We start from the raw sequence: 16,977 nt of genomic DNA, 5'->3' as shown, positions 1-16,977 counted from the left end.
ATCCATCAGTCGACGTCTTCACGTCTTCTCACGTAGCTCATGTATGTCTCTTGCCGCCATCGGTTGTCCGCATAGTGAACATTGGTTTTCCGCTAGCCTCTATCTACTGACAGTACTGACATAATCGAATAGAGAAGGTAAGACGTATACTTAATGCCAAGTTATTGCATGCGAAACTGTAAGCTGAAAAATAGTCATAAAAAAAAACTACGAAATCTAACTAAAGCGAGAAAGCAACCAAAAAAAAATACAAAAGACACAAAAAAGAGAAACGAGCAAACAAAACAAATAATCAAACTCAATACAATACGTTCTTTGGATGTTTACAAACGAACCCTGGAATACTATAGACTTGTTTTTGGAACACCGCAATACTAAAACAATGAAAACGAACCGACAAAATCTATCATAACAAACGAAACACACACACACACTATGCAAATGAATATTCGGTATAGGAAGTAATGGACATGCATGAAAACAATGATAAAATAAATATGCTAACGACGAATAAAATCAGCAAACCAAAATGGAAACAAATAAGCAAACATGGTAAACACTCATTTAGACGCATCAAAAAGTGGTTCGAAATACACAGCATGCTAAAAGTAATGGAACAAAAGTATACTCAAACACACCTTCTCTCTCTGGTTGGCAAAACGTTGGCAGAGATGCAGGGCACAGTTTAGTTATTTGCGGAATTGGGACAAAGCGATGGAAAGCGTACCGGGCCGAGTGGGGCAGCTGTCTGGCTGGCCCCGGCGAATTGGTGCGCGATGGCTCGGCCGTCGTGGCCCGACGGGAGGATGGCGGATGGTCATGCAAATCTGTGTGTTTTTGAAGGAAATGAGGAAAATAACGATGTAAGCGTACACAAGTCTTATGTAACAGTAGAATAGGAATGTGCAAAACTTAAAGCATAAACAAAACGGATAACAAATTACACGGGCAAAACCTACAACCTTAGCATAAAATTAACCATACGGAAAGCTGTGGGGTGGAAAAACATTCAGCAAAGAGCGAAATAAAAACTACATGCAGTTAAAGCAGAACAGCGGAAAACCCTATGTGTATGTAACTTGTTTGTAAATAGTTGACTGGATGGAAGTGGGGGGGTGCGCGGAAAATCCGGAAGGACTGAATGGGAACGATGAACGGAGCCGAAGGGTGGGCCGAAAAATGGATATGGAAAAAAAATTGAAACCACATGCACACTCACGGATGACAAACACAGAAACACGCAACACATATGCGTACAGGCGTACGAATACATACACTCACTCAGTCAGACCGACATGCGTCAATGTCGTTGTCGTTGTCAAGTCAAAGTTTAGTCATCGCAACTATTTCGCTGATAATAAACGTTTAGTAGGCAAGGTAGTAAAAGGTGGAAACCCCTAGGAGAGGCAAACAGAAGAAAAACCGGCACAGAAGCTAGAAATTCCAATTTACAATGTGAAGCGAAGGCGTGCGGTCCTGCAGCGTGCGGTGGCAGGGATATCGAGTAGGGACCGCCACGAGGGTAAACAAGAATAATAAAACAAGTAAACTGAAACTAGTAATAGTAACTATAAGAATAATGTAACAAAAAAAACTGATAATAATAGTAGTGGAATGAAAGGAACTGAATAAAACGAAAGAGGAAAAAAATCATGTGAACAAAAAAAAAACATAAAACAAAAGTAGGAAAACCAAGTGTGATGAAGTCAATGGGATGGAGGAGAAGTTGACTGGGAGAAACAGGAAAGCCGTGTTGTAGCCGTAGCAAGGGACGATTAAAACGAAGAGCAGTGAAGAAAAGAAAAAAAAACAACAGGAAACGAAGGACAGAAACAGTAAATGACGGGAACGGAAATACGCGAATAGCAACTAACTGACAGCGAGAAAAGGCAAAAACATGAGAGGTTAAAAAAAAAGAAAATGCAAGTAATCTGTGTATAAATTATGATAATTTAATTATTTAATTAAAGAACAGAGCAACAAAGGAAACACGAAGCAACCTACAGACGAGCACACACACACACACACATAGACACACAGTAAAACAAACGAATAACCCATTGGCAGACGAATGGACCGACCGGGACAGACAGGAAAACAGGACAGACAAACACTCTCTCACAAACATTCAAACAACACACAATAAGACAGTGCAGGAAGTATATAATAAAAAGCGGAAGAAAAATGCAAACACATCGCGAACGCGAAGAAAGTGTTGGACGAAAACACATTGTACGGTGATGCTGAAGAACGGTAGGCAAGGGGGGAGGTGGAAGGAGGGGAAGCGAAATCAAAGAAGAAAATAATAATCGCAAAAAGGTTAAAACAAAAACAATTTTAATGGCGTTTTTATTTGTGTTATGTGGGGTTGGGCTGGCATGGGTGGGTGGGATGATTTAAGGGTTGAATGATGACAGCGAAATGAAGATGTTTTCCTCCGTTTGTTACTTCCGTGGGCGCATGCAAGGTGTTGTGAGAACGTTTGTGCGAAACGGGTTTAAATAGGTCAAGCGGTGCTTATGACGCCACCGGCCTGGCATGCGAGCGATGGTTGAAGTGGAGTGAAAGCATTCCAAACTTTGTACCCGTGTGGTCGTGGGCCAAGAGTTGGTAAATGCAGGCATCAATCATCAGGGAGGTTTAATTAATGAGCCATCCACATTTTATCTCGTGTTTAATGGATCGTTTCCGATAAAAAGTTTCTACAACGCGCGGCTCTGCAAATTGGTTTCGGTCGTGAAGTGGGGAAAGGTTCTTATGGTTAACCATGAGATTATTTCTTTCAGAGTGATTTTCGTTCAATATGTTCTATTCATCATTTCTAGTTTGTGAAGGGTTTTCCCTCGTTTCTGCAGTCCTTTTCGGTTTCAGTCGCATTTTAATTTTCCTAAGGAACTTTTCAGATCATAGCAATTCACTTTCAGTGTATTATAGTAACCCCTACAAACCCTATGTTTTTTATTAGTAAATTTAACACATTTTAAGAGACAGTTGTGTAAGAAAAATCAATTCACTCGGAAAAGATCGTCCAACGTCCTGAAACGGCAACATCATCGTTAATTTTTTTTTCCTGAAAATGATTGCATTGAAAGAATGAAAGAAAAAAAACAGACTTGTTCCAGGAGTTGCCTGGTTCCTTTGCGTTCGTCGACCTTGCGCCGGAATGTACTTCAGGACATCACATAATTGTAGTGAGAGGATAAGCTCCAAATTGGCCTCCCGACAATCGATTGCGGCAGCCAGTGTTGGTGTTGGGGCGAACCGTGCGCATCCACACACACTCACGCCAACAAAAATGGCCACCGTACAGCTGGGAGCACGCCTAATGGAAGGGAGCCAGCCAGCCGGGAGAAAATAGAAAAAAAGGATGTCTGCGTTTTTTGTGAGTATTTCCCATTTTCTGCTATCCTTTTCTGGTGGGCTTGTTTTGTGTTTCGTTCTCGAGCGGCGCTAGTAGATAGCTCCATTGTATTCGAGCGAATTTGGTATCCCCTTCTGCTCCCCCCAACCAGAGCAGAGACAGCCCTTGCCAATGCGGTGTCCTTGTTCCTCCGAGGCGCAGAAAGGACCGGCTCGGCTGTTCGCCCGCGTTCGTTCGGATTCCGTTCGTTTGTGGATGCGCAATTCGAACAGATCAGCCGGTTTCGTTTGCAGGACGTTCGCACCAACACCACCAGAAGCGAATCGGTTTCTCAAACAGCTGGTTTCCAGGTAACATGCGCGCTGCCTACTACGGAGCTCCAAACGTCATCGGGCGTGGTACTTCCGTGCGTCCTCACTCCGGCGCACCTTTCCTCGATCTCTCGTTCGACGTCGCTCTTGGGTTTTATTTCGGAATACGCTCTAGGCAGCCTCCAGAACGAGCTACTATTTGGACCGAACACCATTGGAGCCTTACAAACACACAAACACACAGGTTAGATAAAAAGAAGCAGATAAATTAAGAGATAAACCCTAGCGACCGTACCTTCGAGTTTCTTCTGGCCAGACGTCGATGACCGCGGAGCATCACCAACGCTGAGGTGGAAGGGCGCAACGCAGGCGAAGGGCAAGTATAACAACCAGCCTGGCCAAAGCGCAGGCAAGCATCGACATAAAAATACAATCCCAAACCGACTGCCTGCCAACAAGGCAGGAGGGCAGGATTTAGTGTCGAGAGGAGTATAAAAGGAAAGGCAAAAAATAAAGCATCGTGTAAGGTTTTACAACAGCACGAACCCACGTCCAATCTGACTGATCGATGCACAGATGGAAGGATGGATTAGCCAGCGGTTACCTACTCCATTACTTTGCAACTTCGTTGGGGTTGTTTATAAAGCGTGTGTAGGTAGTTTATACCATGTGCAACGCAAAAAGTGCAGTTTGCCAGCGTGTATTGAGCATGTTGAGAAAACAAATAATAAATCGATCCACGTGAAAACCAGTTCGACACAGGAATTTTATACCGCAAATATCCCATCATTATTTTTCTAGGTGATTTTGTGCAATTTATTTGTAGCTTGACCGGGCAAAAGATTCTTCCAAAGTCATCACGTTTTAGCAGCTTTGCATAATCATTATGTGAAATTTATAATCTTCCCAAGTAGTACGTGGTCGATAATCCTCTTCGACAAGTTTTAAAAGTAGCTAAAGCTAATAAACAGGAAAAAAAAAACTGAAACTTTATCTTTTCCAGCGATAAACCCACGCCAACAGCAACGCTCCGAGGGTTTCAGCTGGGCTTGGGACGAAAAACGGCCCAATAAACTTTACTTTTATCCACCGATTCGTTTTCTCCCTTTTGGCACAAACATACAAAATAGCACAATTGTTGACCAGAAGAAGGAGGTGGAGATGAATCTTTTGCAGGGACCGACCAAAACCGGGTCTTGGGGAGTGCCTGGAGGGGTTAGAATACGTAAATTGCAGCTTCCTCGCGACTATAAAGTCAGCGCACGAAAGAGTGGATATGCAGATAAAAGTTCGCTTTATTATTATTATTATTATTTTAAAACCTTTCGGAACGACTCCAACAGTGACCGAGAGTGAAAGAGAGAGTGAGGGACATAGGGAGAGAGTGAGATAGAGAAAGAGAGCACAAGACGAAAAGGTACAAATTCATGCATGATGCTTCAAAATGCGTGGAACTGCTACTTTGGAACCCCCCCCCGAGGGAGCCTCTGTGGCCATTTGGGTTCTAAAAAGTTGGAAATCCGGTGCCGGTGCCGCAGAAGGTGGCCCACATTCACATATTCGCCTTTATTTTATTAGTTTATACGACCGGCCGTACGCATTTTGGGCGAACGAAGAAGAGAGATGAAAAATCCCTTTCGTTTCCATTTTTATCACTTTCGTTACGGGTTATCGCCCATCGATCGGCACTGACTAACTGGACGGGGTCGTAAGGTAGGCTCCTATCGGGTGGCAGGTAGAGGTGTCTGGCTGGGTCGCGGGGTAACGGTTGTTGTGTTGTGGAGAGAGAAAAAAAAAAGATTTACCCACATCCTGGGCCTTAAGAGGATTGCCTTGTTATTTCTGCTGCCTCTCGTGCCGCCGCACGCTCTTGGCTAAGATTTTCCATTTTCTTCGGCCATCGCGGGTCGGTAATCTGAGATCGATTTGCGCGCTAGGAAATGGTTATGGCTCTGGCCATCCGAGGTCGAGGATGTGTGCCTTGAGTGCCTGCCGAAGACGCTCTCTATCATCAATGTGTTTCCATTTCCTTTTTCATTCCTTGCCCTGAACCTCCCATCCATTTTCCCTCTCGGGCGTGACAGCTGTCCACGGTCCGGGGAGGGTTTCCCGTTGCAGCAGGTCCCAAAACTTTGGTGACGTGTTCCTGCAATTATCTACCTGGAGGGCGAGGATTACTTATTCTCTTTCCAAAGGTGTCACAACAGTGTGCCCGGTGCCCGATCGATTCGATCCGATTGCACGATGCAACCGAGGCAACGGACAATTCGGGCTCGAAACTTTTACTACCACCGAGGGGGAATCATCTCCCGGCTTATCGTAAGTGTGCATCGAACGGACACCGGAATCCCCGGATGTCATCCCGGTGCCCGGCGGTGGCCCGATAAGATAAGCCCACGAACTGCATCGACCAGGGCTCGCTGTGCCGGTCGACAGGGCAAGCGATTTGTCTTATCGATTCTGTCCACTTCTTCAACTTTCGATGGCTGTTGGAATGCTCACGATGCTGGTAGTTCCTGCTGGCTTTCGTTACTTTTGTAATCGCCTTCAAAATCGCGTCCATCGTCGGAGCCTTCGAGAGGAGGACGCACAGGTACGGTGGGTTGTCTGTGTTTCTGACGTTGACGTCCTTATCTCCCGCTCGAAGAGGGGGGAAGGTTAACTGGAGTCCTTTATCCCAACGGCAATGGCAACGGAACACTATCATCTTCCGTCGGTTTGGAGCTTCGACGTCAATGCAACGTTCACTAATGACTCCATTCGGATGAATGCGACCCGATGAAATGAGATGATGAGATTAGAGATCTTTCGTGCTGACGTTTCCTTTTAGTCTCTGAGTGGACGGGCTTTATCCGAGGTAGGATTTTAATTGTAATAAAACCGGAACTTTATCGTCACGATGGTTTCTGAGTGACCTATTGGAACTTTTCGGTTTGATATTCAAAAGGAAGGATTTCTTTATAGGAGCTTTCGTTTCCAGCTGAGTTTCTTTTCAAATTAAATAAAAACACCCTTGAACTGTGAGAAAAAGTTAGTGACTGTAATCGGTCAGATAGCAGTCAATTCGATTTGATTTTATCGAAAGTTTTTGTTCAATTTCTTAGATATAAATTTAAGGATTCAATTGGTATATGTTTTGGGACAGATTATACTTCTTTAATGTCAACAAAGTACTGCTAAAACAAGATGAACTTCAAAGAAAAGGTTATATAAGTTCATTATCTTGTTTGATAGTCTTGTTTAGTGCCGTTTTTACAGGGATCATAATTAAGTTACGATTGACTGAATTTACTCAGATTCATTAGGGATTAGGAAGATTCATTAAGAATCAAAACAATAATTTTGAAAATATTACCAATATAAGCTCACTTAATACCTTCAGTGGACAGAGCCCCCTTAGTGTGAAATGAGTCTGTTCCAATGTTATTTATTGTATGTCTGACAACCAGACTAGAGTGTTCGGGTCTGTTTCGTTTGTCACACTCAGTCAATTCCACTTCCAAGAAACTAGTTCAGCCAGCTTTGACGTCGAACGACGGCGCGTCCCAACGATGACCCCACGGGGACGCTTAATGCGTTCAACGCTCGTAATTAATGACACCCCGGGAGAAGTAGTGCAAAACAAAACGTGAAACGGTTATGGTTCCCCGCACGAAATAGAACCGAATGTCGCTCTTCAGCTGCAGCGCACTCGCCAGACATGCACGTCCAAACGGTCGCTCCAAGGGCAAGCTCGGCGTGGAAGCACTGTGGTCAAACTCGAACACGGCGGCATGATCATCTCGGCGACGGGACGAGCAGCATCGCAATTCCCAGCGCCATCAAAACAGTCATACACAGGCGCTCGCACATACCGTGCGCCACGTTCGACGCCGAGTTTTGACGATTCCGTCCGCGTTCCGGGTCCGTGCGTCCTTCGAGCCGGGAAACGGTTGACATTTGGTGTCGCCTGCAAACGTGGGGTTTTTCGTTGGTACCGCCCGAGGGTTAATGGTTCGCCCGGGTGTCAAACGGCAGTCCCGGCGGCCCGGGACTGACAACCTACCCCGGGAGCTGGCAAACATTAGAGCGAAGCGAAGGGAGGCAAACAGAAATGAAAATGCGGAGAAAAAAACACCACCAACTCATAAAACATGACTATGTCACGTCTGTGAGTTCTCCATCGTCCCGGACGGACGGACACGATCGGTCATCCGTTGGTCCCGTGGGAAACGTGCGGACGGTTTGTCAGCAAAAGTAGGAAAAATTGACATACCCCAAAAGAAGGAACAAAAAACAGACACACACATATAGTCAACTCTGTGTCCCTCGACACATTGCAGACGTGCTCCACGAACTCGTATCGGCCGCATGCCACAGTGGACGGCGCATCGGATGGTGGTTTTTACTGCTTTTCCGAAGCGTTTTACTAGCAAAGAAGAGGAAGGTTACTAAGGCCAGTATTCCTCCACTCGAGAGGTTTTGATTTACATCGAGTCGAAAAAGCGGACCCAATCAAGTGAGGGAGAGAAAGAGTGTTTGTTTTTTTACCATTTTTTTTTGCATATTTTTCCTTCCTTGCCCTTCATCAAAACGACATGTACTTTGCTCCCGGAGCGGCATCCAACGCCAATCGTTTGCGTACCATACATCGTGCTGATAATGAAGTGAAGTTCAGTAGAACGCCCCTCCACGAAACTATCTCGTGGTTCTAATTTTGTGGATGTTTTGATTTGGCGCACGAACAAAAACACATTCAACCGGCACTGGACCGACCTTTCGGTGGAACGTTTACGATCCAAAATTACTTAGCTTGTTTACTGTAGGTGGCTCTACATCTAGTGAGTTCAAATGCGTAACCCCATTTCAGTACCTTTTACGAGGAATCCAAAACATATCGTCTGCCAATCTATAAAACCTTGTACGTTTAATCAAGAAAATTCCTATTCAAGAGTTTTATTCCAATTTTAAGTTGAATCGAAACATAGATCTCGTATATCTTTAAGTCTAAGATCTTTCTCGTTTTCGGTGTCAAATGTTTTTGAACAGACTTCACTTTGTGATTGCTTGGTAAATAGTTATTGTCACCTTTGGTACATCGTATTCGTTTGGCTATTACCCTCAGATTCCTTATTAATTTTTATGTCTTGCAAAATTGTTTGCCTTAACCACATTCGATGTACTCGTAGTACCAGATCCCATGAGCTCAGGAAATCTCATGAAATATAAAGAGTCCTAAACATTGAGACCGATTCTTCCCAGTTTATGTGCTCACATCAGTTCATTGACGTAGGATTCAAAACTGCTGCAGATTTCTAAAAGAATCGAAGTACCTAAGCTTCCTCAGGAAATTGATGTTTCTCGTTAGACCATCATCTTTGAAAGCGCTTCGCAATTTCTCCCAGGCTTCCTTGTATAGCATTCTGAACTAGGCTACAGTTCATTGGTCCATTAGATTAAAGAATTCCATACCATGCATCTGGTTTGTTTAACACCGTGAAAAGTAACGAGCTCATGACACCAACCTACTGCACTATACAATTAATTGGGCTGACTTCTTATAGCCTACAAAAACAAAATGTAGTAAGGAATTGAAAAATGAATCACTCCAAACTTTAACGCTTTAGTATTCGTGTTTCCTATTGGTGGATAAGTAATCAACATTTTATTGCGTTACTAACTGTTCAGAACTGTTTTGCGCGGGGACAAAGAAAGGACATGCTTTGTGAACGGGATTCGTGGTACGTCACTGAGGCGCTTCGGTGTCTCCGTTTCCGTTTGCGTCAGTCACGTCGCGAGCCGGGTGCACTGGAACAGATGGATGGGGAATTAAACCGATGGTGGTACAGTAATTGAATTGAGTTTACCCCCTAGACTCATCAACCGCCTTGCACATGACACCGAAATCTGACGTCAGTCTTACGATCGATAACGCGAGTGAGTTTGTGTGTGTGTTTGCATTCAGGAGCAAGCGAATTGTATTTTTCTCGATGTTGACGGAAACTCTAAACTCGAGTCAGCGCCCTCCCCGCGTGACAGGCGTGATGTATTTGGGTGGCACGGTAGCATCCCCGTCCGGAGCAACCCCTTTCGCAGTGATAAGACGCATCGGGTAAATATTTGTCACCCCTTGACGTCCCCAGGCAACCAGGTTCTGGCGCGCGCGTCATTAGCAGACACGATTCGGTTCGATTTATGGTGGCTCCAGCATCGCTTCGTTGCGTTTCGCATTTTCGGAGACGCACGACTGTGATATGCGTCATCGTGCGGCCTCTCGGAACGAAACAATAGACTTTCGTGGGGGGGGGTGGTTTGAAACGTGACGCAGCGTTCGTTGGCGATTGTTTACGCTACTTGCGCACCTAATGACCTACACACACCGTAAACTCGGGCGGCTGAAGTAAGGGCATTTGTTTCAGCGAAAAAGAACAACCCTCTTGCGATGCTCGTGTTCTCCCGGGTTTTTGTTCTTGCGAGACCTGAGACATTCCAACGGACGGGAGCAAGGAATCGAGGAAGGAAAAATCATCCCCCTCTTGATGCCATGTGCGCGAAAATGCCCATCCTTCTGCCCTCCCCGGTTCCGGCCCTCGAAGGTAATTGATTTTCAGGCAATCGAAAACAATCCAACAGTGAGCAGTGTTTTTGATGCGTGATCAGTTTTTATTTTCGTTTTCTGTGTGTGTGTTGGCTCATTTCGTTTGTTTGTTCGAGATTTCCAGCTAGATCTTACCGGAGATACCAGGTTTATTATTATTATTGGCAGCTCGGCATCGGGGAGAAGATTCGGCAGGGAGATAAAGCAACAGCAACAACCTAGGAGAAAAAAAACAACTCCACCAGAATCCATCATCATTAGGACGCGGGAAACAATGATCTTACGGATCGGTGGAACGGGGGCGACCTGGGGATGGGTCCTTCGCCCTGAGGCTTCGTTCGATTGCTGGAGGATTGTTTTTTTCCGTTTTGGGGAAACAATCGTGAACCCCCCTGGAACTGATAGTCAACGTGCTCGTGAGTGTGCGATGATGGGGCTGTAAATCAATCTAGGTTAATGGAGGAATGCGAAACAATTGGATGATGATTTGCATTACTCGCTGCACGTCGTTAGCGTGATCTCATGGCGGATAGGAAATTCTACTGGCAAAAAGACGCCGTTGGTTTTTCTAATGGTATGAGTGGTAAATCAGCCTCAGTTACGGGGATTCCGGTTCCTTAGCGATACGAAAGGAATAACTTAATTTGTACGATCCATTTAAATAGGCGACGACCTTCAAACGAGCTTGCTTATACAATCAGCCTCGTGAGGTTCGAAGCTGTTAGCGCAAAACGAGGAATAGCAGTTCATTGCTGAAGGTGAACTTCATTATTTATTCCTAGGATATACTTTCAGATAGTTTTATAGCTTTACATTGCACATCCTATAGGAACATTGATGAGTCTAGTTAATTTTTATTGGTTTTTTAGAGAAGGAACAGGTATCTTCAAACAAGATTTCATTGTTAGGTTTTTTTATGTGTTCCCAAACCTGAGCTAGAAGAATCTAACTATTACTTGGTCGCCAATTCAAAAAACAAAGAAATATTGTTCCATCATTGTTGGCCGTCGAGAGCAGAAAGAATAGGTTTTTGTCTTGCCATCCGGGCAGCAGGCGAGAAAAACGGAAAAGTTTTCCTTCGGCACCATTCTTCCCGGTCACTTCAAACTTCCACTTCCCTGCGAACGTTGAGAACTTTCCATAAAAGCCCCATTGTGAGCGCACGGCGATCGATCTCCAATCGGCAAGCGATTGTAATTGACGACAATGAGCTTTTCTTGCCTACATTTCGTCATTCGTTGATGAGGAGTGCTGCTTCAAGACGCGTGTTTTCATTTTTCTCCTCCCATTGCCTAGCGTACGTCTCTTCAAAGGTGACCGAGGGGCTTCAAAGGTGGCCCCCTTGTGTTGAACCTAACCTTTTCGCCTCCCCTGAACCGCCATGATGATTGGATGCATTGTGCAAAAAGGCTAAAGTGAGGCTCGGATGGGGGAGAAGGGGAGGGGGAGAGCAAAAAAAAAAAAGTAAATCCGATAGCTCAATAATAACCGCAGCAAATCATTTCGGAACGAGCAGATAATGAGTGTTTCGTCCGCGCGGACCGTGCGCTGCAGGCTGGGAAAACTGTGGCCGGGGCTGGAAAAATGAATACCACCAGCACCACACGTTCTCCCGGCTGGGGAGGAAACCCATGGGGAGGGCGAGGGAACATTCAATCGTAGCGCGAACTGATTGAAATGGCGCACCGTGGCAATGGCATTAACGTCGGGAAACGGTAGCGACCGGCATCGGTCGGAAAAAGAACCTCCAACCGATCGCCGGCAGCCAAACCGAAGCCAAAGAAAAACCGCGGTGCGCCGCCTGGAGTGCCGGAGGTCCCGTGCGATGATTGTTATTTCTTTCTTTTTTTTGCTTTCCACCCAACCGGCGGTCGTTGTCTCGAGGTACTTGTGCACTTCTTTTCGATTTGGGGCCCGCTTTTTTCCCACTCGGAAGTCTCACCTCATGAGTCGGAGTTCTCTCGGCGGCGTGTAATGGTGTAATGGGCAGCCAGGAAAGTGGGCTGCTTGAACTCTGGCCACGATTATCGTCGGTTTCGTGGCTTCGGAAACCTGTCCGTCCGGAGTAAAAAGGCCGCGCACTTTGAAGCCGCGCGAAGCGTGAAGCGAGATTCAATTGGGGAATAGATGGTGTTTTTTCTTTACTTCACTCTTCTAATTTCATTGTTACCTGGCACGTCTGCTGATTGCAGTATTGCAGATTTCTTCCGTAATGGGATGGGTTTCATTTATGGCCATGATTGCTTCGGGGAAGGTATTTTTTTCTTCTTCTGCTTCTGCTGAACACTTTAAAGTTTTCTATGGTCGAGGGTTACTTACTTCTATTTCGTTTGCTTAGAATTTTAAAGCAATCTGATATTTTTAATTGTCCTCTGGCAAAAATGAGAACATGAGCCCACTTCAGCAACAATTTGCCTTTAAAAGCATCTGCAGCACTTTTTCGCAATGCGTTTTAAAAAACGCAACGGTGCAATGCACGGCATCGTTCCTATCCTTGACGATGTTAAGCTGGTTCATCTCTTCTTCGCGATCGTGATCATGATTGAGCGGAGATTTATGATCGTGTCTTCGTCGTACCTGCACATGAGCTAGTGGTAATGAGGTTATTTTTCTCTTATTTTTCCATCAACCAACTCACTTTCAATCGCGCTTACCATTGGCTTCCTCGAGCTGAGGCCGGCTCGTTTCGATTGGATTTGATTCTGCAATTTTTAAGGCATCCATTCCATTTCGATATTCCCCCCCTGGGTGATCCCCTAAGTGCAGTGCTCGGCGAGCTCATTAACATGCCACCACCACCAATCGAGCAGGAGGGAGGTGGGCCCGCAGATCGAATGCGCCCGCAGTTAATTAAAAGTCCATTGTACCATTCGCGGCACGCAAGGCAAAAAAACCAAAAATTGGAGCCAAGACTGCAACTAATCGGCAATCGATTATCGGACCCGGCCAAAGAAATGGGGCAACAAAGCAACAAACCGTTCCGCGGGGAATTGTTTCAAACGTGATTAGTGTGATGAAAGGTAAGCCCCTGGGTGCAGGAGGACGGCAGGAAAAAAAAGAAACAAAACATTTCGCTATTGTGCGCGGCGAAAATCGTCCCTTTGCCAAACGCGGTGGAAAACGGTTCCGACGCCGAAGAAGATCATTAATTAGACGCCCGGGTTGGTGAGTGTCGCCCGTTGGTTTTTCCCTTCGTGCTTCGTGTTTTTCGTCAGCGGTCCGTGACAAAAATGGTTCCCAATCCAAATGGGATTAACGTTTGCCCAACGTGGGGAGCGTCTTGATGGGCGAAATGGGAAAGGAAAACAAAATACTCGGAAAGAAATTGCGTGCGAAAGCTGGAGCAGGTTCGCGCAAATCGACCGGAACGATCGATAAAAGACGCTGAGTTATCCGTGGGACGGGGTTGTGGGGCGGTGGTGATAGGGTTCCCAATCATTTCCATCGATCTTCGGTCGCCATTACGGGGGGAAAAGCGGGCCCCAAAAAGTGCCTCCGGTCCAAAGTGGGCCCTCTCCCTCCCGCCTGCTCGAACGATCAATCATCGTCACTTCCTTGGGATAGTCAAAGGTCGAAGGCTGGCCTGGGGTGAAGCAAACGATCCCCGAACTGATGACTGAGACGAAAACGTTCCCACTTAAGCCGATGGAGAAGGAAAAAGGTGGTGGTTTAAAGAAGAAAAAAAAAAATGGCGAAGGTGACAAACGAGCGAAGAAAATGAACGCGATGTTTAAATTGCAAATTAGGACCGTGGGTAGGCTGGGCCCGCGAATCGTGCGATCGGATATCTCCACCATCTTCCGTGCCTCTCACCACCAACCGGGCCGGCGTAAGTTAATACTCGCCGGAAAAACCCCTTTCCTACCGTTTTCGTCTGGATGCATTTGAATTTACGATTTTTAAATCATTTTTATGAGAACCACCAAGGGATGGATGGCATTTTCGTGCGCGGTGAAATTAAATCAAATATCTCAACTGATCGATTACGGATGATTTGATTTTCGCGCTCTAATCAATTTATGCAAACAAATTGGGCCGAGTCTGGCCTGTCAGTGTATTTGAAATGCGGTCGTCATCATTTGAGATTTCGATTCCGATCATCGATAGTCGCGACAGCTGCAATGATGGGATAGGAAATGAATTATTCATTTTAAATTCTGATTTACGTAGATGAAATATACGAAAAGTTTTACCTTGGCTGTTTTATAAAAAAGTATTATGGACTTCAGTTTTCCACCGAGCGTCATTGGTGCCGTCAGCAGCAAAAATAGCGACCCGGAATTATGTTTTATACACGCTTCATATTCACGTCACATCGTCCCAACTAATGGCAGCCTTATTCTCCACGAAAAGTGTCCCACGACATCTCGGCGTGTTGGTGTGCGGCGTATTAATTTCACCCAATATAACCGGCCGGAATGGTTTAATTACGGCTCCCCTCCCTCGCAGAAACCTTTCAAATCGAAAACGGCTTAATTGTGTGCCGCAATCTAATTTTATCTTGATCGCATTTTGATCTCGCGCGAGCTCGCACCCTCTCCGCGTTTTATGATTTGCGAGCTTCCTTTCGAATGGGCGCGCCCGTGTGTGTGCCTGTGTCTATGCCGGTCTCGGGCACGATTGCATCAAAGTCCATTAAACAGACGGGAAAACAAAAGAAAACCCCTCAACCGCACGGAAGTGGGCTATAATTGGTAGATCGCCTCGGTATCGCCGGATTGTGGCTGGAAAACGGAATTTTTCGAGCGATTGCAATCGAGGCAAGGTGGCCGAGGTGGCCGAGGTGGAAAGCCCACACCAAAGAAGCGCTCTCCAGCACAAGGTCCTCGAATTGTTTGTGCGGCAGTTTTTCTGTTCGCTTTTCTCCTTTTTCCTGACGTTTTAACGACCATCGCCAAGAAGAGAGCTCCGTAGGGCGGAAGTCTTGAATAGATGGAGGACTAGTGTAGTGGTTTTCTTCGACTTTTCTATACCCCTCCTCCCCTCTACCCCCTTCCCCTTGGGACACGTACGGACGTCATTAGACGTTCGACGATGGACGGCGAAACGTGTCGCCCTGGTCAGGATTTCAGTTGTCCAAACGCAGGGCTCCAGCTGGTCGTTTCCGTTCCGTCCATCGTTACCATTTATCAATAGTTTTTCTCGTGTGTCCCCTCCTTTCCTCCTCCCTTTCCCCCACCCGGTGCTGGTGGCCCTGGGCTCGATGGCTCCTAAAATTCCCATTACGCCACCGAAAACGCCGCCATTATCGATGAGTGAAACCGAGTCGAAGTTTCCGGCCCGTTCGCTCGCGGTCGTCGTAACGTCAGGTCCGGGGGTTGTTACAGAAATGAGGCCATTAAAAATCAATTTATGCACAATAAATCACATTAGTGTTATTATTTCCAGTCCCTTCAGCACCAACCCCCCCTCCTCCCCGGGGTGTTGCAGAGGAGGGAAGGTTACTTGCGCCAGTTTGTTGTTTTTCCTTCGTGGTATTTTTATTTTACGTTCCGCGTTGCAACCATCGAACGAGCGCTGTGCATTGTTTTGTTGTTATCGTTACTTTTTTTTCTACTGTAGCGGAAAATTAAAGGAAACCCCTCGGGCCGAAGTTCTTGCTGGCCGGTGAAATAGGAGGGCAAGTTGTTCCATTGTTGTTCAATGTTCGAGTTGCGAGAATGGGTTATTTAGGCACGGGCAAGAAGTTTTCCACGGAAGGAAAAGAATCCGCTGGAACCATCTATTGAAAATAATGACAAAATAGAACTTTCACAAAACGGAGCAGAAGGTGTGTTTCTTCACAAATTGTCTTGATTCGTTTGATGGTTTTATCTGAAACTTTTAGGACAGATGCGATGCAAGTTTTCCACCTTCATTAGTACAACAGCCGGATGCGCCATCAAATAAGGTAACAGGTTGCACAAAGAACACACACACACATGCACACGTAGGGTGGGCATCCATTTTGTGCGGGGGTTCTTCCCCGAGGAAAAGGGTCGATCGAATCGTAAAACGCGAAAGCCCCAGCGCCGGGCGGAGTTTGCGCGGTTCGGCGGCGGAATGTTTGCGGAACTGGGTTGCAGTGAAATGGAAAATTAATTACGCCCGCTTGCAATTGATTAACCCGCCATCGATCCGCGGCCCGCATTCCGAAGCCCGGTGCGGCCAATGCCTAATTGGAATCGGGATCGATGCCAGCCCGGATGGGTGTGTTCGGGAACGGGTTTGGCTTCTTGTTTTCTTTCGCAGCCCGTTGTTGTTAGCCATCGGGCCTGTGGAAGACCCCGTGGTGGGCCAAATATGGGCGAAGCACGCGGCACAATCCACATCCCCCCCCACCCCTTACAATGGCCCCGTGACTTTTTACAGCGCACTGTCCGCAGCGCAAGGGCCCCGGTTTGGCTAGGGATCGGATTTCTTTGAAAGGCTTCTCGTCCGATGGCCATGTGACTTGGAAAAAAGAAAACCCAAACCCGGCCATGGGATGGGGAAGGTAGGGGGCACGTAGCACGAAACGGGGCCGAGAACAAACGACTCGACGCAGAACGCGCGCGCCAAAAAGCAAAACACGGCTGGCGAGTGAAAAGTTGTGTACGGAAACGTGATACACGCGGCCCCCTCCCCTCGCGGGGAAGGGAACCACAGGTCCGGGAGGCCAATGTGCTGTTGTGGAAGTTGGCCTTAGGAAAAGCGACCGGCGGGTGAAAAAAAAAAACCCCATAGCAAACCCCGGCCCGGTGTCGTAT

This window comes from Anopheles coustani, chromosome 3, assembly GCF_943734705.1.
Source record: "Anopheles coustani chromosome 3, idAnoCousDA_361_x.2, whole genome shotgun sequence".
NCBI classification, from domain to species: Eukaryota; Metazoa; Arthropoda; class Insecta; order Diptera; family Culicidae; genus Anopheles; species Anopheles coustani.
The sequence above is the reverse complement of the archived record's forward strand: the minus strand, read 5'-3'. Positions refer to the sequence as shown.